Raw genomic sequence first — 26,269 nt, 5'->3', positions numbered from 1 at the left:
TATTCTTATTATAATAATGTGAGGTAGGAGTTAAAAGAAAATTATGTTCTTTCAGTAGCAAGCTCATCTCCAATTTTAGAATTTTTCAAAAGTAGTTAGAGAAGATGGAAGCCAGGGCATGTTATGGCAGATGAATATAAAAGCATGATATTATCTTGTGAGAATAGTATTTTGATTTGTTGGAGGGCTTCACCAGGTTATGCAACCAGCCTGCTCCAGCCTTCACCTCTGATTGGAACTTAAGATTCTACTCCCTGGACACTGGCCTCCTGAGCTTCCAATTGGTGAGCATTTCCTTATCTTGACTAGGCCTCAAACCACTATTTCTCAACTATTTCCATGTCATGTTGCCACATGTGTACCTGCCTCAAACCCTGCTCCCTCTTTTAAATCTAGTTCTGAGATCAGTAACTAAATCAGCTTTACTCTTCCTGAAAAAAGATGCATAGATTAACTTCCCTATGACTCTAAACTCCATTTCCTCTGACTTTTCTGACTAAAGCACATTTTCTTCCTTGGCTCCTCTATATGTTTCTCTTTTTAGGTTTCTCTCCTTATAAGAGAAATGTATTGCTTCCTTTTATTTGTATATCCAGTGGTTGGCATAGTGTCTACACGTAAGAAGCCCTTAACAAATGCTTTTTCATCCATCCATCAATCCATCCATCCAACTATCCATCTGTCCATCTGCCCATTCATCCATTAATCCACCCACCCATCCATCTATTCACCCTCCATTTATTCAAGGAAATTGTCAAAGAACATTAAAGACTGCTACTCATTCCTTAGAAGACACAATGATAATTTGATGGAGAAAAAGGAAAGCTATTCAGTTCTTACTTTTCTTCCTGTATTTTCTATCAAAGGGAACAGTCAGTCTCCAAAGTAGAAATTATAGGACAGAAAATATAATTAACAGAGAGTAGAGAGCCAAGATAAATAAGAGATGTTAGAGTATATATATCTAGCTTCCTCAGGGAGTTCAAAACACCAGACAGAGAATTAGTACATCCTATTTTGGGGTCCTGAAATGTTAATAATGCTAATAACAGACCTTTATACTGTGCTTTAACATATGCAAATACTTCATATACACAATCTTATGTCAAAATAGATGTTAATGCTGAATTGCTGTCAGTGATTTTTGGAAATTCATTGAGAATTTGAGAGTAACCACAGCCCTGGAAAAAGGCAAATATCCAAGTTTCCAAAAGAAAGAAGACAGTGACTTGAAATTTAGGGCTATGGAGTTTAACTTTAATTCTAGAGAAATTCTAGAACATATTATTAAGGGAATGATTAGTATATAACTCAAAAAGTAATGGACCTAGAGAATAATCAGTACTTTAACTTAATGGGAGATGTCCTAAGGTTTTATTCATGGTGTTGATCTGTTTCACATATTTATCAGTGATTTCAATGAGGAAACTGACCTTTCACTGGTTTCCCATCAGCATGAAGTCAGATACCAATTATACAGTCACACCACAAAGCTCTTGGAATTGAAAGGAAAATGTATAGTTATCAGAGTTGTGGATCTCACAATGCTAAGCATCTCCAGAGAAAGAACTGATAGAATCTAAAAGTAGATTGAAGCATACTTTTCTTACTTTCTTTATTATTCTTTTTTTTGTCTTCATTTTCTTTTGAAACATGGCTAATATAGAAGTATTTTAAATGACTGCACATCTGATCTATATTAAATCATTTCCTTTTTCAAGGAAAGGGAAAGGGTTAGAGAAAGGGAAAGAATGTGAAACTGAAAAAAAAATGTTAAAAAATTTTGTTTATAAGTGATTGAGAAAAAAATTAAAAATGTAATTGGGAAATATTTAACAATAAATAAAATACAAAGAAACAGAAAATATCAGTTTAACCTGAGTCAATTTGTGGCCTTAAGAATCTTTATGCATGCATTGATGATCCTCATTTCTATTTCAGTTTAACACCATTGTTTTAGGAATAAAAAAAAATACAGGAGATTGGATTTCTTGGGCATGTAGTAGAGGGAATACCTTGAAATATTGTATCCCTTCTTTTTTTTTTTTCTTCAGTAAATCAGTGATCAAAGTCTGCTTGTAATTTTCTGCTTATTCCTAAAAGTAGACACCCAGAACAAGACAAATCTGGTTAACTGCTGATGATTTGATTGACTGGAATCTTGTTAACTATTAATTGTGGTTTGAAAGAGTAAGTGGGACCATGACTACATGGAGACATTTGATATTATTGCTCTGCTTAGATATATGTGGACTTCAGGGGGAGTTCCTTTCAACTCCATTTATTTCTATTCACATTTGTTTGATAACTAATTCCAGAGTTTTTGTACTGGTTCAGAGATTCTGGTAGAGGCTGTTGACTTCCAAGGATCTGTTTGTGACAACCTACCATTGTTTTATGACTTTGAATCTTTTATGTGCCTCATCATATTTTAACTCTTCCTGTATTTAATTATGTTGTAATAGTTATAACTGCTTTGGCTGTAATGCTTCATCTTTTGGGGTTTTTTTCCTGTTTGCTGTGAACTAATAAGTAAATATATTTATGTTGATTCATGGGATTTAATCTCCCAAAACCCTATACCCATAGTCATGTTTTGGATAACCTAATTAAGAACTGGTTGTCCAAAATATCGCCTTGTCATTCTAAGAAAAGAAAAAAGTTAAAGCAACAATAATAACACAAAAGCTCTGATAAACATCCATCCCATGATAATTCTTAGTCTTTGGATTCCTAAGAGTCAGTAGTTACTATATGCTCCAGATGCAAATATTTCTAATAAATTTCCCCCCTCAAAAACATGTTGATATGATTACTTAGCAATATGTATAGCTTTATATTCCTTTGCTCTTTTGATGCAGCAACCTCACTGCTAGGCATATACCCCAAGGAGGTCAAATATGAAAAGAATGATTTCATATGCATTAAAAAATTCATAGCAGCATATTGTATTTGGTCATAAAGAATTATGTAATTATATTGTTTGACCTAAGGGATATCTCTCTCTTTTTTATAGAGGTGGAGAACTATGGGTGTGAAACATTGCATTTACTGTCAGACTCAGTAGAAACGTTGATTACTTATGTTGAACTGATTTTTATCCTTCCTATTATAAGGAATATAGATGAAAAGAGGGATATATTTTGAAATGATCAAGATAGAAAAACAAAAAGAAATACCAGCAACTTTAAAAAATATATATATATCTTTAGCTCAGAAACATGATTAGTGGGTATAATTGATAAGAGACTGAGCAAAGGAACTGAGCAAGGAAACTATGATAAAGGATTAAGATTTAGGAGGAGGAAGAAGGGAGCCATCACTTTCCATTTTGGAAGGTCTTAATATTTTGTCATACTATTGTTCCATAATAGTTGCTTGAAAACTGTTCTCTGAAGTGCTGGGTTGGTGATCATTGTACATTTTGTGGTGATGAATTGGGCTCTGCAGATACTGGCATTCTAAAGCTACATAGAAAATGATAAAGCATAAAGTGCATAAAGTTTCTCAATACATTATCTAAAGGGAAAAATAAAGTAGCTAGATGTAGAAGTTACAAAAATTTGAAACAAGTAGACAAGGTAGGTACTGTCATAAATCTCTGTCTGAGGAATTCGAGACATCTTGACTTTTCATGCCTCCTCTCTCCCCATATGCCTAATAGTTCTGTTTTTCTCATTTGAGGCATTGATACCCTAAGAAAAGATCTTAAAAAGGAAAGGCTGTCTAGCCTAAATGTCACCTTTTCTTCCTTTGGAGTTTAGCAGAGTATGGATGATTGAGAATAATAAGACTTTTGTGTCTCATAGATTAATGCATATTGATTTATTTTAGAAATTAAGCCTGGTCAGGATTGAAGAGTACCTAGACACCAAATGGGAGAGTGGTTAGAAATAGTTTTTTTTTTAAATATTGTGAATATTCTATGCTTTCAGTTATAGATTTTTAAGTTGTATAATATTCTTGTAAAACTAGTAAATGTTGAGTAAGATAAAGGATATAATTCTTATTATTTATGAAAATGATTTCAATGACTATTCCCAAAGGGCAATCAATCTGTGTATACCTTTTGATCCAGCAATGCTACTGCTAGATCTGTTCCCAAGAGATCATTAAAAAAAGGAAAAGGACCTAAATGTATGAAAATATTTTTGTGGTGGCAAAGAATTGAAAAGTGAGGGGATGCCCATTAGTTGGGGAATGGCTAAACAAGTTGTGGTATATGAATATAATGAAATATGAAATGATGAGCAGGTGGATTTCAGAAAAAAAAAACTGGATTTGCATGAACTGATCTGAGTGAAGTGAGTAGAATCAGATCATTGTACACAGTAACAGCAATATTGTGTGATGATCAACTATGATTAACTTAGCTCTTCTCAGCAATACAAAGATTCTTGACAGAAAATGCTATCCACATGCAGAGAAAGATCTATGGAGTCTGAATTTAGATCAAAGCATACTATTTTCACTTTTTTTTGGTGTTTTTTTGCTTTTGTTCTGTTTCTTCTTTCACAACATGACTAATATGGAAATTTGTTTATGTGATTGCACAGGTAATACCTATGTCAGATTTCTTGCTCTGTTGGGAAGATACGTGGGAAGGAGGAAGGGAAAAAATTTGGAACTGAAATCTTATTTAAAAAATGAATGTTGAAAATTATTTTACATGTAATTGAAAAATATAGCATATGATTTATAATAAAAAGGACAAAAGAAAATTATTTCATTGTAACTGGAATCCAGGATGTCCCATAAGACCAGTGTCTTCATTAAAAGCCAATGCAGATTTCATCTTTTTTATTCTTCTTGTGGCAAAATTTGTCAAAACCCAAAATAATGAATAATTCATTTTCATGCACATTTAATATATATATTATAATTTTGATTCCCAGAGGTATTCATGAAAGTTGACCGTGCCCTATTCTGTAAGATAGATGAATAGTCTTATGGACTTAATATTTTTCTAGTTCACCTTAAACTGTTATTGCGGCATTTGGCAAAAAGATAAACTAATTGTTCTATTGTGTTGGGTAAATGTTATGACAAATGACATGATGGCTGCCATGATTTAGAAAGATTATTAATTCATTCAGAGGTATCCTAATCAAGACAGAGGGATATGAGGGAAATGCATTTGTCATTCCCTTGATTATATAACTGAAAAAATATATTTGATTCATGACTGTACCCTCCTGTTGGGGGTTTGAAAGCCTTATTTTAAGAATATGGAGATTGACAGTCCTAAATGGAAACTGTTGGAGCTTCCCCAGTTTTGGTAAATTGTTACTCACTTGGTCTGGGAAGAATGGCATGATCTCCCTTTGAGGAAAAATGAGGAATAAAATAAGATGGCTCCATCTTTATGAGACCAATCTGATACTTAAAGGCAAGTTTATTGCCCTTTGTTCTCAAAGTGGAACAAAATGACATCACTATGTTAGAATAGAGTTATAGTGTATCTAACTATGGCTTATCAGAGCAATACCAACATAAGCTTGGAGTGCTCTGCCACAGGTTGGGAAAAATGACATTACTATGTTAGAATAGAGTTACAGTGTATCTAACTGTGGCTTATCAGAGCAATACCAATATAAGCTTGGAGTGCTCTGCCACAGGTTGGGAAAAAATAATCCATATGAACTTTTGGACTATTTTCTCTAATTTTGTGTATTTCCCATTTAATTTGGGCTAATTCAATTCTACTTTGCTCATAGAGCACAGCACCTTCTCTGATGAGGTCACATTATGCTGGGTGGTCTTATGCCAGTATCTCCCATGTCATATAATTTATTCTAAAGTTCTTAAAAGATACCTTGAGAATGTCCCTCTATCACGTTTTTCTGACCACCCTGTGAGCTCTCCATAAATATATATGTATATTTGTCATTTGAACAATATGGCCAGCCCAACAGAATTGTGCCCTCTGCAGTATAGTTGGAATGCTTGGCCATTTAATTTGAAAAAGGACCTCCTGCCAGGTGATCTTCAGAATCTTTCTAAGACAATTCAAGTGGAAGTGATTCAATTTCCTGGCATGACACTGATATAATGCCAGGTTTCACAGGCATATAACAATGAGGTCAGCATAACAGCTCAGTAGACCTTCAGTCTGGTAGTCAGTCTAATATCTCTCCTCTCCCACACTTTCCTTCAGAGCCTCCCAATTACTGAGCTTGCTTTGTGTCAATCTCATTATCAGTGTAGAGATCCCTGGAAAATATACTGCCAAGGTAAAAGAACTTATCCACAGCATTCAAAACTTCACTATTTATTATAACTGATGGTTTCACATATGAAAGATATGGTGCTGGCTTATGGAAGATCTGTGTTTTCTTGGTGTTAATTGTCAGGCCAATTGCTGGGTCTGTATTCCAAGGAAATCATAAAGGGGGGGAAAGGACCCACATATGCAAAAATGTTTGTAGCAGCTCTTTTTGTGATAGCAAAGAATTGGAAAAGAAGTGAATGTCCTTCAATTGGGAAATGGCTAAAATAAAATGTTGTGGTGCATGAAGGTAATAGAATATTATTACTCCATAAAAACTGATGAATAAGCTGATTACAGAAAAGCCTGGAAAGATTTACATGAACTGATGTTAAATGATACAAGCAGAATCAGGAATACATTGTACACAATAACAGCAAGAATGTGTGATGATCAACTATGAAAGTATGTTCCCTATACCTTTATAAAGATGGATAATGGAAACATTCTTGAACTTCTGGAGCATAACTTCCTCTTGCCATATAATCTGGAAAATTTCAGTCAGCTTTTGTATGACTTTTTTTGTACCAACAATGGACCCTACATTTTGTAAATCTCAGCTGGAATAGAATCAGCACCTGGTGCTTTACCCATGAAATGAGTCTAATGGCATGCAAAATTCTTCAGTAGAAACTTTTGCTGGGGAGTGATTGATTTCAACTTGAGATAAATGGTCAATAGCTTCAGTATTGATGTTGGTCTATTGAAAACGCTATGGAAGTGTTCAGCCTGATTCTGTATGATGGATTAAATTATCTGACTGTGACCCTTTAAAGGCACCAAATGATAGAGCTGGGAGATGTTTTCTTTCGCCATATAGTTAGATTAGCTTGGAAAATGATTGTTGACTGGTGTTTCCCTTAGCTATCCTCCTCACCTAAGATTAGCTCCATCCATATTTCCCAACTCTACTATCTAACTAGTCTTTGTACTGCAGGGTTTTCCATTTGTCCCTTTTCTATCTCTAGAAGCATAATAATTTAACTTTGTTGTTGTGTCAAACTATTCCTCTTTCCTTCACGTGAAATAAATTTCTTGAGGTAAAGGGCTATCTTTTTTGGTGTTATATCTCTAATGCTTGATATTTGTCACATGGCAAACACTTAATAAATGCTTTACTACTCATTCATTCATTTATTTATGTATTCCTTCAATCTCTCATTTTAGAGCAGCACTGATACCCAGAAAGGGGATAACAGCAAATAAGAGAGAGAGGACTCAGGTCCAAGTACTCCCACTTCAAATTCAATGCTCTTTTTACTGTGCTATACTATCTTCCTCTGGACAGTGGTATGAGCCTACTGTGGTTATTGATTGTTGTCTTTGGTGAATGTGCTATTAGAAGAACCATTCTTTATGTAAGCTAATTTTTTTTTTAATCTAAAACATGAGGAGCTTGCATTTAAAGGCCTTTGAGCTCCTTTCCAGTATTCTTTCTATGATTCTCCATTTGCTGCTCCTTAGATCTAACTGAAATATTTCTCATCTCAAACTATTAAAATGTTTTCCTTTCTTCATGTTTTGGCTTAGGTGTCACTTCTTCCATCATGAGTCTATCCCAAGATGTTTTAGAGCAATTTTGTATGTGTGGGTGTGTCTGTGCCTCTCCCTTGTGTAATTTACATTTTGCCTGGTATTCTCATTATTGGTTCCGATAAGTTCCTTCTAGGAATTTACAAATGAATAAGAGTGCTAGATGCAAACAAAGATAACTAATAGGCACAGAAATGTAAAGTCCTAGGTAAAGGCCAAAAGAAAAAGGTCATCAATGACTAGCATCTCCTGCCCAATCTTTTAGATTCATTTCTGATTTCTCTAGATTTCTAGAATGTCAGAATTAAAAGGGAACTTGGAGAGCAAACGATCTAACCTCTTATTTTATTTTTACAAAATTGAGGTCCTGAGATGGGAAAGCTTGAGGTCCCATAGTTTCTTTTGGGCTCATTCTGATTTCTTTTTAATTTGACCATGTAACATTTTAGACTCATGGACTTTTGAAAGGTCTTGTGTTTTTTTGTTTGTTTGTTTTGTTTTTCCCTCTAGGTATCTTTAATCTGTGTAAATTGTGAGAGAAATGCACTACACACAGTTAATAATGACTTCTGAGTAAATCAAGGACAGATTACTTGACCAGAGCAGCCTGGGTCTCCCTGAAGGCTCTATAGTATGTTTTCTTCTTTTTCTTCGAAGAGAGGAAGTAATTTGCTGCCAAATGTCAAGTAACTTGGACAGTCCCCATGTGTGTCTTGAACATTTGAAACTCCCAGAGTCAGCTTCTGAACAAGTTTGGATCCCTCTAAAAAATAGCTCTCCTATCTGAAGGCCAGAAACAGAGAGCTGAGGCCAATGCTTTAAAATAAGAGTTCTTTCTTTTTCAAAGAAGAGTAAGTGCTGGTCGTGAGAAAGCTGTGAATTAAAACCACAATGCCCAAGGTCAGTGCCTATAATAATAACCTCAAACAGATGATGTGGTTTGGAAGAGAGGAAGCAGGGGACACTGCCAGTTGGTTCAGGCACCTGTGTCCTGTTCATGGCAGGATAGGCAGAGATCACTCTTCATTATGGTGTGGAAGTGGCAATATCATTGAACTTGTCAGGAGCTCTCTCCTGGGTACCAACTCTAGTCCTCTAATAAACTTGCTTTATGACTTTGAGCAAGACAAACCTCCATCCTGGACCTGTCTCCCCTTGTCTAATGAATGATGAACTGGATGAATTTCAAGATCCCTTCACTCTTTAAACATTCAATAATTCTGTGATCCCTACCATTCTTCCCATGGTTATGATTTTGTAGTTACCAAAATTGGGTTTCTATGGTCCCCATATAAGCCAACAGTAGGTTGTGACAGATTGTCTCTCTCATCTCCATCTTCACTAGACTGATATAATTTAGGCTGCATAAGAGACAGAATGAATGAGGCAGGGCGTCATCTCTGTGTTTACTCTGGTCAGACCACATCTGTAATGTTGTGATCAGTTCTGTCACCACATTTTAGGAACTACATTGACAAGCTGGAGTATATCCAGGGGAGGGTGACTAGGAGGACACAAAGCCTTTCTGTAAGAGGATCAGTTAAAATAACTGAGGATCTTTAGTTTTAAGAAGAGAAGAATGAGGATAGATATGATCACTGTCTTCAAGTATTTGAAAGGTTGTCATGGAGAAGAAGGATTAGACTCGTTTTGCTTGGCTCCAAAGGGCAGAAGAAGGATCAGTGGGAGGGAATTATAGAGAAAGTCTGTAGAAGAGAGGGGATTGCAACAATGAGAACTATTCAGTCATAGAAGGAGGTGCCTTGGGAGGGGGTATTATACACCATCTCTAGAGATCTTCAAGCAAAGTCTGGATGGTCCCTTATGTAACTGTTGTATTACATACAATTGGGATAAATTAGTTCTAAGATTTTATTGTTCTAAGGTATTTTTTTAAACAACAATCATAAAACTTATTAGAAAGTAAACTCCTTGAGAATAAGACTTGTTTCACATGTTGAATTTATATCTTCAGAACCTAAAACAGTACTTGGCATAAAGTAGGAGCTTAATAACTAGTTGTTGATTGATTGATTTTAATGCATTCAGCATTATGCTAGGTTTTATGCTGTGGGAGATACAAAGATATATAAGATATAATGCTTGCCGCCATAACATTTAGCATGTAGTAGCCAGTAAAAGCTATGGATGACATGGATCATAGAATCAGAATTTATAGTTAAAATGAACTTGAGAGATTACTTAGTAATTCAACTTCTTAATTTCAGTAAAAAGAAAACAGAAGGGCAGAGTAACTGATTTCCTCAAGTTCACCCAACTTAAATGAGCTAGAACTTGAGGATGAGTCTTCTAACTTCTAATCCAGTGCTTTTTACATTCCATTGCACTTTGATTCATTAAAAAAAGGCTTTTGTTGATGACACTATATCACCACACTTCTTGGACTTCTAGAAAGACTTTCTAGCTAATGGTCCATGAGCAGACTGCTCTGAGAGAGACAATTGAAAATGAAGATGGGCATGAGAAAGGCATAGTGGAAATCCCTCAGAATTGAGCTATGTCAGGAAGACACCTGCAGTAGCAAGTCAGAAAGTCAAAGGTATCTATACACATAAACACATACACGCACACACATACAACCTGATAAGAAAGAAACAAAATTAACAAAAATTTGTTAGGGCTTGTTTGGGTTCATGTAATTACAAAATAATTTTCAGGATGGACAGCATGGGCTAATGAAACTTCAGAACCTGAGAATGAACTTGCCACGGAGAGGCTAAGGCAGTTATATGGATGTACAGCTGTGGTAGGAAACTGCAAAGGAAGAGAAAAAATTAAAACAACCAAAAAAAACCCCAAAACCTTATGATTTAAATCCACAGAGTGGGAGCAATGTAAGAAACATCTGGTATATTGGAGGGACATAACAGAACCAGAGCAACTAGAGTAGTGAACCTGGGATTGCACCTGGTGAGGCCCAAGGGTAATTAGGTCATAATGCATACCAGCACATGAAAGATACACGTGTGTGTGTGTGTGTGTGTGTGTGTGTGTGTGTGTGTGTGTGTGTAAAATCTTAGGGTTTCCAGTTGGAAAAGACCTAATAATACATCTTGTCCACTGTCATTTTTAGAGATAAGAGAAATGGTAGAAAGGACTTGCCCATGGTACTATAGGCAAAGCCAAGCTTTTCTCAGATTTTCTCACCCCTAATTCAGTACTCTTTTTTTATTACAACACATTGGTTTATAGACATGTATGCACAAGCACACAGACAGACATACACAGTTCCTTGTTTTCAAAGCCACAATCCCAGAGGAGTAGAAGTGAGGAAAATAACATTTACAGCAACAAATAAAGCATGGGATGAATAGCAATAGACAATGGAAAGGGAAAGTATGTGTGTGAATGGTGGTAGTGGTGAGCCCTTTCTCACAGAAGAATTATTATTAAATGAATTTTATCAGGAAATAAGAAAAGAAAATGGATGTAGAAAGTTCAGTGGAGGTTTCATACGTTCACATATCTGGAACTGGAAGAGATGTTAGCAGTCATTGGGTTAAACTCATTTTATAAAGATAGGGAAATTGGGATAGGTACACATAGATTGTAATCATCAAATGTAGTATGTTACCTCAAATCTTATTTTAAAATCGATGTTCTTTCTACCTAACAGACTAGAGTGGAAGAGGACATGCTATTTCAGTAACAATAATTTATCATTATCTTAATGAGTTGCAATAAAACAAGAGAAGAAAAGCATGATTAAATTTATTCAATTTCAAAAATTACCTGCTTCTGGCAGATGACATTCCCTTTTAGATTGGTTTCTATACCTGGATAATTTTTGAGGTCCCTTCTAATTCTGAGATTATTCGAATGTGACATGCTGAATGAAGTTTGTTGGCTCTAAATTTTGGGGTGAGGTGGCTTGTTTTCTACAAACCAATTGTGACTTGATAAGTTATTTTGCTCAGTCAGTTCAAACTATTTTCAAATATAGATGCTTTTTGTATTGCAAACAAACGATGTTTGTCTCAGTCCATTTTGTCGATGAGGAAACTAAGACAAACAAATGTTGTCACTCACAATTTTATAATTAACTAGTATTTGTGGAAGAATTTGAATTCAGAGACCCTCTTGACTCCAAATTCAATGTCTTGTTTACTTTGCTAGGAGGACTGTGCCATCATTCAGAGATATAGAGTTGGAAGGGACTGCAGAAAAGATTTTATCCAGCCCCTTTATTTCCAAAATTAGAAAGCCAAGTGCTTTCTTAGACTGCTTAGGTATTAAAAGTATCTGAGGAAGAATTCAAAGGCAGGTCTTCCAGACTCTCAAGTTAATACTTTATTCACCACATCCTGTTATTTCTCTTGTTCTTAGTCACTCTCCTTTCAAATCCTGAGGTTTAGGCTGTAGTAATAAAGTTAAGAAGGAGAATGGGGGCAGGGAGAATGGTTGGGAGAGACATTTTATTTGAATTAAGACATGTGATTTCAGTATTATTGGAAACTCATTGAGGAAACTGCCCTGTATTAATGGAGATCAGCATCTCCCAGAGTTTCTAGGGCTGGAGGTGGGGGGGCAGAGAGGCTGAGCTAGTAGGCCATCCTCACAATCAGTATGTGCCAGAAGGTGTAAATGGACCAAGTTCTATTCTGTCTTTCTCTCTCTCTCCCTCCCTCTCTCCCTTTTTTCCTCTCTTCCTCTCTCTCTCCCTCCCTCCTGCCTTCCTCTCTCTCTCTCTCTCTCTCTCTCTCTCTCTCTCTCTCTCTCTCTCTCTCTCTCTCTCTGTCTCTCTTTCTTTCTTTCTATCTTTCTTTTTTATTACTTGTAAGGCTGTTCCTCTAACCATTAGTCATTCAAGCTTTAGGAATATATAGCTATAGATAAATTAGAGGGGAATAAATGGCAGTATTTGTTGTTTCTATAGAGAGGAAGGAGGCCAAGTTGGTAGTTTGGATAATGAGAAGTTGGTATGATCATGGGAAAACTCCAGAGAAATCAAGGTTAGTGAGTCTAGGGAAAAAATATTCTGAGTTTAATTTTTGGTATGTTCCATATGTCTTTAATGCCTTAGTTTGTGTGTGGCCAGTCATAACAATGCTTTTTATACATATTTACACCTGTGGTTTCTCAATAATCCTCTAAGTTTAGTGGGAAGATATTTTTTTTTTTTTGCTGATTAGGATATTGATATTGAAATGACTTGCTTTGACATATGGCAAGTTTTCTGGCCCTAGGCTAGTCAGTACTTTTTCTTATACATATGGAGTATTATATTCTAAGACCCATGGCAGTTGTCTATTGAGAGAAAACACATGAAGATAAATAGATTTTATAAATATTTGGAAAAAATTAAATATTAAAGAATTAAATTAAAAATAGATTAAAAAATAAAAACAAAAAAATCTCAGTTTTTCAGTCATATTATGAGAGGCCTAAGTGTGAGTAGTGGCTTGGTCTCTGGCAGTTGAAGAAATGCTCTCTGAAAGGCAGAAAATCTAGAGCTCTGGGAAATATGCCTGTATCCATATGCATAGAACTAATAGAACCCAGCAAAGAAATTTCCTTGTGGAAAAAAAAAAAAAAAAAAAGACACACAGAAGGAAATAAGTTAGATGAAAAGGAGTACAATGCCTGCAGCATAGGGGGTTCTTAACTAGCATCTATGACTTAGGAAAAAAAAAATCTAAAAACTGAATGTTAACATAACTGATTTATTATATGGAGTTTATTTTATGAATTTAAAAACATTATTTTGAAAAGGTGTGTGAGAAGGACTCTCCAGTCTTTCATGATGCCCAAAAGATGAAGAACCTCTATTGTTATTCAGAATATTCTGCTGTCCCTTTTCTTGGAACCTGATACATTTGATCTTAAGCCCATTGGAAAATGTGTCCTTGCTTTTGGGCTGACATAATTTCCGGTCATTAAGGAAGAGAGATGGAGTTTAGAATTAAGTATCCATTTATGATAAGAGCTGAGAAATGTTTTGTGCTTTAAAATATATAAAGAGCTTTCTATATACTATCTCATTTGAAATTCACAATATCTCTGAGTAGACACTATAGGTATTGATCACAGTTTCCAGATCGAAAAACAAATTCAGAGATGTTAATTGATTTACCCATGATTAGACATCTAATAAATGAGAGAGGAGTGATGGGCTCATGTCTTCCTGACTTAGAGGTTCACATCTCCAGCCACTTCCATACGTAGTCCTAGAAACAACAGGAAGAAGCTTGGTGTAGTAGAAACAATATAGGAACCAATAGACCTTGGTTCTAGGTTTGGTAATGTCAAGAAGGGAGGAAGAGAAAAGGGGGAAGAAGATGAGTATACATATAGATACATATATATGTATATATGTGTATATATATAGATACATATATATGTATATATGTGTATATATATATATAATATAGTAGGACATATATATACATATATATACATATACATTTATATTTTAGGTACTAAGTGAAGTACTTTTCACATATTATATCATTTGATTCATATAAAAATCCTAGGTACTGTTATTCTCCTCATTTTATACTTGAAAAAAATGAGGCAAATAGAAGTGATATTTTGAAGATAACTTCTCCCCTAAATAAAGGTTTGGGGTTAAGATTTGATGTTAGATCTTCTTGATTCCAGGCCCAATATTCCAATCATGTTATAGCTGTAGATCTGTGACCAGTGGTATCTTAGTAAATGTTTAACAAACAGTCTTCTGGGGGTAGGGATTGGATGGGAAGGCCTATACACAATACATTTAAAAGTTTAATCTGAATTAATAGCACTTCCTCTATCATCTTCTTAAATTCTTAAATCTTAAATTTTGTAGAAATCTACAAAACAATAAATCAATCCCTGATTGTTAATGTTTGCAGATAAGCTGTTTGAAACTCACATTGAAAATTTAACAATTGGCCTTCTACGATCATTTTGAGCTGGGTCTAGTGCATCCCTGCCTGTCATCTTTGATAAATTCTTTCACACCTGGATCTTAATTTTCCTCTCCAAAATGAGGGAGTAGAACTAAATGATTCTTAAGTTAATGCCAGTTCTCTACCAATCAGCGAGTATAGTCATCTACAATATAGTTTGGGCTGCCCAGAAAGAAAAGAACTCAGAAAGTTCAAGATTATTACTGATGCAATAAGTCTTCTCTGTTTAATAGTTATTTCAAAGAAACTGGATACCAAATGGATGCTCATCAGTTGGAGAATGGTTGAAAATGTTGTGGTATATGCATGTTATGTAATATTATTGTTCTATAAGAAATGATCAGCAGAATGATTTCAGAGAGTCCTGGAGAGACTTAGATGAACTGAAATGAAATGAGCATAACCAGATGATCATTATACATGGCAACAGCAAGATTATACAATGATCAATTCTGATGGACATGACTCTCTTCAACAAGGAAATGATTCAGACCCCAAAGGTCTTGTTATAAAGAGAGACATCTGCATCAGAGAGAGGACTCTGGGAACCGAGTGTGGATCACAACATAATATTTTCACTCTTTGTTGTTGTTTGCTTGCATTTTGTTTTCTTTTTGATCTTACTTTTCTTGTGCAGCAAGATATTTGTGGAAATATCTATAAAAGAATTGTACATGTTTAACATTTTTTGGATTACTTGTCCTCTAGGGGAGGGAGTAGGAAAAAGAAAGGGAAAAAATTTACAACATAAGATTTTGTAAGAATGAATGTTGACAATTATCCATGTATATATTTTGAAAATAAAAAGCTTTAATTTAAAAAATTAGAAAATATTTAATGGCCATTTCTTTTAGGGTTCCTTTTGATGCTTTGACCAGGCTGACTCTGAATTATATAACTGATTTGGCTTTTTTGCTGACTTTTTTGCTTCCTTGAATTCTACTGCCTTGGGAAGGCCCAAAATGGCTCAGTTTCATTTCTTGCTGTGATCATAGACCTTGTTGACCTTGGACAAGCAGCTTGCCACTGATTGATCTATGATGTCCTTCTTAGTTTGTCTACTGAGATTTCCTGTTATCTTATCTGACACAAAGTACTCACCCAATCAGTGGCATGATGTGGTCGGGTCTAGTGGTGAAGAAAAGCTGGGCTGAGTTACACCCAGTACCATGCCAAAGTTAACTATACTATAGTTTGTTTTATTGGTTACAAATTGCATGTGATCTTAGGATACAGGAGAGTTAGAAAGAGAAAGAAAATATTGAAATCACAGAGCAACCTCCAAGCTCCATGGTTTTAAAACCCATTACAAAAATCTTCCCCTCTCTCTCTTCCCCCTCCCCAAGTAAATAAATAAAGTCCCAGAATGTGCAAGTGGTTGATTCATATATTCCATAGAGTAAAAACGTTAAATTCTGAAAGCCTTTAGGCTGTGATTTTCTTGTCTCTCCCTGTAACTTAAAATAGACAGAGGAAAAAGACAGCCAAGGGAAGGAGGGGGGATTGAATGAATCAAGAGGGGAACTGTCAAAGCTGCTATAAAGTCTGCAGGAAAGCAATAGCAGTAAGGAGAAGAAAAAAGGCTACAGCCATAAAGATGATGGCATTTGTGAAGCAGCCGACAGAAATGTCAGGAGAGAAGCTCTCTAAATCTGGATAATATAGGATTAGAGTAGTTTCTTTCTAGATTATTTCATTGGTTCTCCAGATTCAGCATGCACTAAATTTTGCATGTGCAAAAATCTTAGTGCTTCTAGGAAAAGACATTAAAGGTTTGGGTAATGCATTTATTTCTATTCTTCTCTATACATGTCAAGAAGTTCATTTTGGACCAGGTATATAGAGTTCCATGAGTTTAGATTGAGAGCTTCTGAGAATTTGGCAGTGGGCTATAGTAACATGATGACAACTTGCCCATCAATCCATCATTTCACAGTTGTTTAATGCAATGGGCTACTGAGGATAGCTCATTAAAAGTAGGTTGCTTAGAAAGACATTTTTGTTGTCATTTCCATAGTCACATTTTTAAGGCCAGGACTCAAAGTAATGCTTGTTTTTTCTATAATAGGCTGCTGTTGGTCAGTCAACAAGCATTTATTTAATACTTATTTTGTGCCAACATTGTGTTTAACACTAAAAATACAAAAAGAGGCTAAAACTGTCCTTGTCCACAAGGAGATCATATTCTATTATGCCATAGTTGGACATAATAGAATGTTGAGACCAAATTAAAATAGCCTCTATTTATCCATCCATGTAGTCTTTTTATTAACTCAAAAGGTCTGCATTTTTTCCCTTTCTCTCTTTCTTCTTCAGAAGTGAAAGAATCTAAAAGGAGAGATTATAATCACCTCATAAATATCTATACTAGTCCCACAAATCTCCATGATTAACTTTTTTTCCTGGAAGTTTATCTTTTTGGGAAGAGAATTGATATTAATACTCCACTTCTACTTATCCCTTTAAGTTCCATATATCTTAAGTTTTCCTTTTCTTTTCTTTTGAACAAGAACTCACCTTAATAATAATTCCACTACAGACTTAAGTTATATGAACTTTCTAATAACACAACAGATTCTTTTTCTTTCTTTCTTTTTTTCTTTCCTTTTTTCCTTTTTTCTTCCTTTCATTCTTCTTCCCTCCCTCCTTCTTCTTTCTTTCTCTTTCTTTTTCTTCCTTCCTTCCTTCCTTCCTTCCTTCCTTCCTTCCTTCCTTCCTTCCTTCCTTCCTTCCTTCCTTCCTTCCTTCCTTCCTTCCTTCCTTCCTTCCTTCCTTCCTTCCTTCCTTCCTTCCTTCCTTCCTTCCTTGCTTTCTTCCTTCCTTCCATTCTTCCTTTCTATGTGGGCTTTATTTAATAACTATATTACTAATTTTAACATCAATTTTAAAATAATTGAATTCTAGACTTTCTTTCTTTCCCTTCCTTTCTCCACATTTTGAAAAGTTTTACACATGCAAAAATCATGTAAAACATATTTCTACATTAGCCATGTTACACACATACACACACACTCATATAACAAGAAAAATAAAGTAAAATAAATTATGCCACAATCTATACTTAGACTATATCAGTTCTCTCTGGAGGTAGATAGCATTTTTCATCAATAGTCCTTTGGAATTATTTTGCATGATTCTGTTGATCAGAGTAGCTAAGTTTTTCATAAGTAACCATAGTTAAAATCTTGCTGTTATTTTGTACATTTTTCTGATTTTGCTTACTTCACTTTGCATCCTTTCATATGTCTTCCTAAGTTTCTTCTGAAACCATCTTGTTAGTAATTTTTATAATACAATAGTATTTCATCACAATGACACATCACAATTTGTTCAGCTATTCCCTAATTGATGGGCATCCTCTTACTTTCTAGTTCTTTGCCACCACAAAAAAGCACCTCCATAAATATTTTTTGCACATATAGATTCTTTTTATTTAAAACAAAAGTTTTACCCTAATCTTTTGTTGACTCTGGTAACAAAAATTCAAGAATTCAATTTGAGGAATTATTTTAATATCATTTGTTGGGGAATGCTAGGAGAGTTTGGTTGAACCTCTGCTCTGCTATCTTGGCTCTCCTTCCCTGTAATAGCTTTCTGAAGGAGAATACATGTTACTATGGATTTCACATTTTAAAAACAACATTTAAACAAAAAATAAATTTTATAAAATAAATATTAAGTAGAGTTGAGACTTTGAAGACCCCTTCTTAGTTTAACTTCATTTGTGACTTTCCAAGTCATAAGGGTGATAATTAGAAACAATTGATTTCAGTTCTTTTTTTTAGGATAGGATTTATAGGATAACTTTATCATACTATTTATGATCTGTGATTCTCTCCATTTTTCTTCTTTGTGTTCTTTTCTTGCTTTCTATGTTTTCATTTGCAGGACTCCCAGTGTCCTCTTTCTGATGAGGATCTAGCACATGTGCAGCCTTTGTTTGATGGTATTTCTCCATATAAATATACTTTGAGCCTACTTTGTATTTCTGGAATAGTTGTGAAGTTATGGGGTGGAAGTGCCTTGGAGAGCATGTGTAGGTACTCTGCTACTGGTTCAATCACATGGTGAAAAGGACTTAAATTGACTACACAGGCCTTCAGAAGTGCCTATGGGTTTCAGCTCTTGCCTCATTGTCTCAATAGTCTTGTAGAGCTTGGTAATTCCTTCACTCATAGTGACTTGTGAAAAAAGTAGAGTTTATGACCTTGAGAGTTGTAATTTATTCAGTAACATATCTGTTCACTATTATTCCATCACCTTTTGGTCTCCTAGACTGGCCTATTAAAATTTTCAAGAGACTTTTCCTGACTATAGGATACATGTTCCTACTCTTTGGCAGAAATGTTATTCCATTAGCTTCCTCCCCTTCCCCCTCTCCTGAGCAGCATAGCACCCTGAAAGATTATATCCCAAAGCCAAACTCATACTGATGTTAATAAACTTTTTAAAATCATTAAGTAATAATTAATACATTTCCTATAATACATCCCCTTGTACTTCAGCTGTCTTTATGCTTATGCTATTTTTTTTTACCTCCCATTGCTTGTTCCATTATTTTTTATCCCTCCAACCCCCAACCTTCTCCTCCCTCACACAATGTCCTAATATAAAATCTACCCAATATTTTCCCTGTTCCCTGGAATTCCCATTCATAGGTAAGAAACAGTTTGGTTTAGATCTGTTACAGCTAGATCATCTTCCCTTGAATTTTTTTCATTAAATCCTTTCATATTTTGACCTTTTTTCTTCCAAATGAATTTATTTTTTTCCTAACTCCATGAAGCAAATTCTTGGTAGTTTGATTGGTAGGATAATGAATGGATAAATTAATTGGTACTGGCTAAGGAATAGAGTGATGGAACATTGGAATAGGATATGTATACAGTAGTATATGATGATAGTAATCTACTCTTTGATAAATCCAAATACTCCAACTTTTGGCATAAAAACTCTTTATTTGACCAAAAAAAATTCCAGGGAAAACTTGAAAATAGCATGGTAGAAACTAGACAGAGAACATCTCATTCCCTAAACCAAGATAAGGTTGAAATGAGTTCATTCTTTGATATAAGAGTAGATACACTAAGCAAATTAGGAGAGCAAAGGATAATTTATCTGTAAAATCTTTGGAGAATGGAGGAATTTATGACCAAACAAGAAATATAGAATATTATAATGCAAAATGGATAATTTTAAATATTACAAAAGCAAGTCTTTACATGAAATTGGAAAAAAAATAAAATACAATTAAATGGAAAAAAGTGTATATTTTTGATTACATTAAATTAGACAGTTTTTGCACAAACAAAACCAATGCATTAAAGATTAGAAGGGAAGCAGAAGGCTGGAAAACAAATTTTACAGCCAGTGTTTCTGATAAAGGCCTCATATCTAAAATATATAGTGAACTAATTGAGAATTTTAAGAATACAAGCCACTCCTCAATTAATGAATGGTTAAAGAATATGAACAGGCAATTTTCAGATTAAAATTTTAAAGCCATATATAGTCATATTCAAAAATGTTCTAAATCAGTATCAATTAGAGAAATGAAATTAAAACAACTCTAAAGTACTACTTTACCTACTCAGATTGGCTAAGAGGACATAAAAAGAAAATAATAAATGTTGGTGGGAATATGGGAAAATTGGGTCACTAATGCAATGTTGATGGAGTTGTGAATTGATATAGACATTTTGGAGAGCAATTTGGAACTATGCCCCAAGGGAACTGTGCATACCATTTGATCCAGCAGTGCCATTACTGGGTCTGTATCACAAAGAAATTAAAAATAAAAAAATAGAAAAGGATTTACATATACAAAAAAATGTTTATAGCAGCTCTTTTTATGGTGACAAGAAATTGGAAATTGAGGGAGTGCCCATTAATTGGGGAGTAGCTAAATAAGTTGGGGTATATGAATATAATAGAATACCATTGTTCTATAATAAATAAAGAGCAGACAGATTTCAAACAAACAAACAAACAAACTCAAAAGACTTGTATGATCAGCTGTGATAGATTTTAACTCTTTTCAGCCATACAATAATCTAAGACAATTCCAATAGACTTGGGATGAAAAATGCCATGCAAATCCAGAGAAAGAACTATGGAAACTGAATGTGGATTGAAGCATACTATTTTCACTTTTTTTCCCTTTCCTGTGGTTTTTCCCTTTTGCTTTGATTTATTTGTCTTTTACAAAATGACTAATATGGAAATGTGTTTAAAATGATTATACTTGTATAACACATATCAGATAACTTACTATCTTGAGGATGGGGGAAAAAAGAGAGGGAGGGAGAAAAAAAATTGGAAATCAAGATATTACAAAATGAATATTGAAAATTATCTTTACATGTAATTGGAAAAAAATAAAATACTATTAAGTGGAAAATTAAATAATTACAGATAATATAAAATATTTGGGAATCTACCTGCCAATACACACCCAGGAATTATATGAACATAAGTGCAAAACACTTTTCATGAGGGAGGGAGAAAAAAAATTGGAAATGAAGATATTACAAAATGAATATTGAAAATTATCTTTACATGTAATTGGAAAAAAATAAAATACTATTAAGTAGAAAAATAAAATAATTACAGATAATATAAAATATTTGGGAATCTACCTGCCAATAGAGAATTTTATAAAATGAAAAGTAGAAAAGTGCATTAAATTTTTAAAAAAATTGCACCAACAAAACCAATAAACCAATGCAACTAACATTGGAAGAAAAGCAAAATCCTGGGAAATAATTTTTACAGCCAGTGTTTCTGATTTAAAAAAAAAAAAAAAAAAAAAAAACTTCATTTCTAAATATATAGAGGAATGAATCAAATTTATAAGAATAGAAGTCATTCCTCCATTGATAAATGATCAAGCAATTTTCAGATAAAGAAAAAAAAAACTATCTATAGTCATATGATTATTAATTAGAGAAATGAAAGTTAAAATAACTCTAAGGGGGGCAGCTAGGTGGCACAGTGGATAGAGCACCAGCCTTGAATTCAGGAGGACCTGAGTTCAAATGTGGTCTCAGACACTTAACACTTCCTAGCTGTGTGACCCTGGGCAAGTCACTTAACCCCAGCCTCAGGGGAAAAAAAAAAAATAACTCTAAGGTACCACCTCACACATATTCAATTTGTTAAGATGATAGAAAAGAAAAATGATTAATGTTGGAGAAGATGTGGGGAAAATTGGAATATTTATGTATTGTTGATGGAGTTGTGAACTGATGCAACTATTCTGCAGAGCAAAACTATTTTCTTTTCTTTTTTTAATGTTTTTTAAATTAATTTTATAATTATAACTTTTTTTTGACAGTACATATGCATAGGTAATTTTTTTACAACATTATCCCTTGAACTCCCTTCTGTTCTGAATTTTTCCCATCCTTCCCTCCACTCCCTCCCTAGATGGCAGGCATTCCCATATATATTAAATATCTTATAGTATATACTAGATACAATATATATGTGCAGAACCGAATTTTGTTGTTGTTGCAAAAGAGGAATTGTATTCGGAAGGTAAAAGTAATCTGGGAAGAAAAACAAACAAACAAAAATGCTAGCAGTTTACACTCATTTCCCAGTGTTCCTTTTCTGGGTATAGCAGATTCTGTCCATCATTGATCAATTGTAATTGGATTAGTTCTTCTCTATGTTGAAGATATCCACTTCCATCAGAATACATTCTCATACAGTATCATGGTTGAAGTGTATAATGATTTCCTAGTTCTCCTGGGCAAAATTATTTTCAAAGGGCTATAAAACTGTGCATATCCTTTGATCCAACAACACCACTATTGGTTCTATATTTCAAAGATGTAAAGAGGGGGAAAAGATCCACATGAATAAATATATTTATATCAGCTTTTTTGTGTATGTTTGTGTAGTGGCAAAGAATTGAAAATTGTGAGGATGACCATTAGTTGGGGAATGACTGAACAAGTTGTAGTATGTGATTGTAATGGAATACTATTATTCTATAAGAGATGTTAAGCAGGCAGATTTCAGAAAAGCCTTGAAAAACTTATATGAACTGATGCGGAGTAAAGTAAGCAAAACCAGGAAAAGAGTACAACAGTACAGTAACAGCAATATTGTATAATGATCAACCATGCTAGATCTGGCTTTTCTCAGCAATGCAGTGATCCAAGACACTTCCAAAAGATTCATGGTATAAAAAGTCATTCACATCAAGAGAAAGAAGTATGTTGTATGGGTGCAGATCAAAGCATACTATTTTCACTTTATTCTTTTTTTTTTTTTTTTTTCCTTGTGGCTGTTCCCTTTTGTTCTGATTTTTCTTCAACAATATAACTGATGGAAATGTGTTTGACATGAATGTATTTGCCTGATATATATCAGATTACTAACTTAGTGAGGTAAAGGAGGGAGAGAGAAAAAAATTTGAAATCAAAATCTTATAAAAATGATGGCTGAAAATTATCTTTCCATGTAATTAAAAAAAAAAAAATTCCCTTAAGTGAAAAAAGAGAAAGCTTCTGAAAGAATGCCACTGTGTTATCTGGAATCACTTTTTGCTATAGTGGCAAAAACCACTGATATGGATTAGAGACCTGCTTAGAAATCCAATTTTTATCATTAACTGGTTTTTTGACTTTTGGCAAATTGCCTTAGTGTTCATTTTCTGCATCTTAAAAATGGGGACAATAATATCTAGCCTTTAAAAGATTAATTTGCTGTTATTGCTGTTGGTATTTTTATCTAATACCATTAGGCAATACCCTTGAATCATTATTGTTTATTAATAATAATTAATAACAACTTAAGCAGATTAATTTATCAGGTGAATTATGATATAAGCTTATGTATTTGTAAGGTTTAAAATGCAGAAAATAAAATACATGGGATTATAGGAAGCCAATTATATCATAATAATTAACCATAATTTGGAGAAAAGACTTAGGTTTCATCAGACTACTAATGTGATTCCTGATGCAAGGAAGATTAATGTTTATTAATTCATAGATAGAAGGCACCTTGTAGATTACCTTCAGAAAATTTAAGTTCAAATTCTGATATCAGTTATGAAAAAAATAGAATTTCTCTTTAGGAGTTATTAACCTGGGATCTGCTATCAATCTGTTAATTTATTGTTTTTTAAATATGGATAAAATTTACTTTGAAATTCTATGTCACTTTTTTATGCATTTAATAACTTATTCTATGCAGGAGCCTTATAGGCTTAACTAGATTGTCAAGGGGCTATTTTTCATCAAAAAGGTTAAAAACCTATATCACATCTGGTGGCCAAAATACAAAATATTGAATATATAGCCTTTCTCAAGGTTCTCCTCAATCTGGACTCCTGCTACTTTTCCAGATATTTCACAACTTCCTTTCACTAATTTTCCATTACAGTCAAAATGGTTTGTTAGCTATTACTTCTATTAACACATTTCATTTCCTGCCTCATTGCTGGGTCCACAGGTGGTCCTTCTATATTTAGGATTGTTCCTTCCCTCTATCTGCCTTAGATCAGTTCTTGTAGAAAATCTTTCCTAATTCCATTAGTTGATAATTTTCTTTTTCATTTAAATTATATTGTAATTATTTTGAATTTGCTTGTCATAGAATATATCCCCCTTCCCATTGATGAGATTTGAGTGACTAAGTGGGATTGACAAAGAAAGCCTGAAGTACAGATGAAATCATACCCTGAGGCAAGCAGGAAAGGGAATCTCTGTGGAGCTCTATAACTCCATCTTGCTATGTTTTGTCAGAAATCTAAGTTATGTCAAATCCGAGTTTAAATTTCCCCTATATATCGGGCCATAGGTCATGCCACCTTTGATGAATTTCTTTTGAGGTTATAGCCACCATGGCACTCTGCCTCATGGTGTCTTTCCCCTCACTCCTTCCTCATGTCATGTGATGTGTTTCCTCTTATCACCACACTATGCCTCTATTGTCTTTCCTCTATTTCTCCTAATAGCTAAATAACTCTTTTAGAGTGCTCTCTATTTTATGATTTAGCTTGTCAGTGAAGGGCATACTTCAAACTCATGGGATGTTCCCTTGCCCCTGATTGTGAGTTCCCCTAGGGAACTTATCTATTCCATTGTTAATTGTTATATGCTCTTCCAACTCTATTTCATATTTACTATTCTTGGTGTTCTATTGTATTTATTCATTTTGTCTATAAGCTCTTCTCCTAAATAAACCTATCTTTTGTCAAAGAGAATGGCCATTGTGAATTTTTCACATGATTGAACCCCAGCATTTGGTGCCTGAACATCAATCTCAACATCATAATTCTTAGTAGAATGATAGTTTACAGGATCCTAAGGAATGGGGTGGTAGAATTACAGGCAGAAGGGTTCTTGGAGAACATCAAGTCCACACAGATGCCTCCCCTCCAACATTTGCAAATGATGCTAATAAGCTATAGAGCAATGCCCACATAATTAGTTATGTGTCTGAGTTAGGATTTGAATCCCAAACCCAACATGATTCATTTTGTCACCTTGTTCCTTAAAGTAAAGGTAGTTGTCTTTGTATTCCCAGAGCCTAGGATTTATAAGGATTTGTTGCACTGGATTATACATAAATAAATAAATTACTATTATTTATAAATTATAATATATAATTATAAAATTCTGGAAATTCATGGTATGAAGAGATTATTTGATCCAACCCACAAATGAAGTATAAATTCCCTCTATAATACACATGACAAACATTCATGCTGTCTTTATATATACAGCTCAATTAATGCAGAGCTCATTAACTCCCCAAGGAAGCCAGCCTATTCACTTGTAAATAGCCCTTCAAGTAAATCTTCCCTTTTCTCAGTCTAAACATATGTTTTTTTCCACTCATTTTCATATGACATGATTTCAAATACCCACATTGACAGGATTGGAATCATAGTCTGAGATCTTTTCATTTCTAAGCTTTGATGGCAGAAACTAGGCATGGACCCACATTTAACACCACATACTAAGATAAGATCAAAATGGGTCCAAGATTTAGGCATAAAGAACGAAATCATAAATAAATTGGAGAAACATGGGATGGTTTACCTCTCAGACTTGTGGAGGAGGAAGGAGTTTGTGTCCAAGGGAGAACTAGAGACCATTATTGATCACAAAATAGAACATTTTGATTACACCAAATTAAAAAGTTTCTGCACAAACAAAACTAATGCAAACAAGATTAGAAGGGAAGTAACAAATTGGGAAAACATTTTTACAGTTAGAGGTTCTGATAAAGGCCTCATCTCCAAAATATACAGAGAATTGACTTTAATTTATAAGAAATCAAGCCATTCTCCAATTGATAAATGGTCAAAGGATATGAACAGACAATTTTCAGATGATGAAATTAAAACTATTTCCACTCATATGAAAGAGTGTTCCAAATCACTATTGATCAGAGAAATGCAAATTAAGACAACTCTGAGATATCATTACACACCTGTCACATTGGCTAAGATGACAAAAACAAATAATGAATGTTGGAGGAGTTGTGGGAAAACTGGGACACTGATGCATTGTTGGTGGAGTTGTGAAAG

Source organism: Sminthopsis crassicaudata, chromosome 1, assembly GCF_048593235.1.
Source record: "Sminthopsis crassicaudata isolate SCR6 chromosome 1, ASM4859323v1, whole genome shotgun sequence".
Lineage (NCBI taxonomy): Eukaryota > Metazoa > Chordata > Mammalia > Dasyuromorphia > Dasyuridae > Sminthopsis > Sminthopsis crassicaudata.
The sequence above is the reverse complement of the archived record's forward strand: the minus strand, read 5'-3'. Positions refer to the sequence as shown.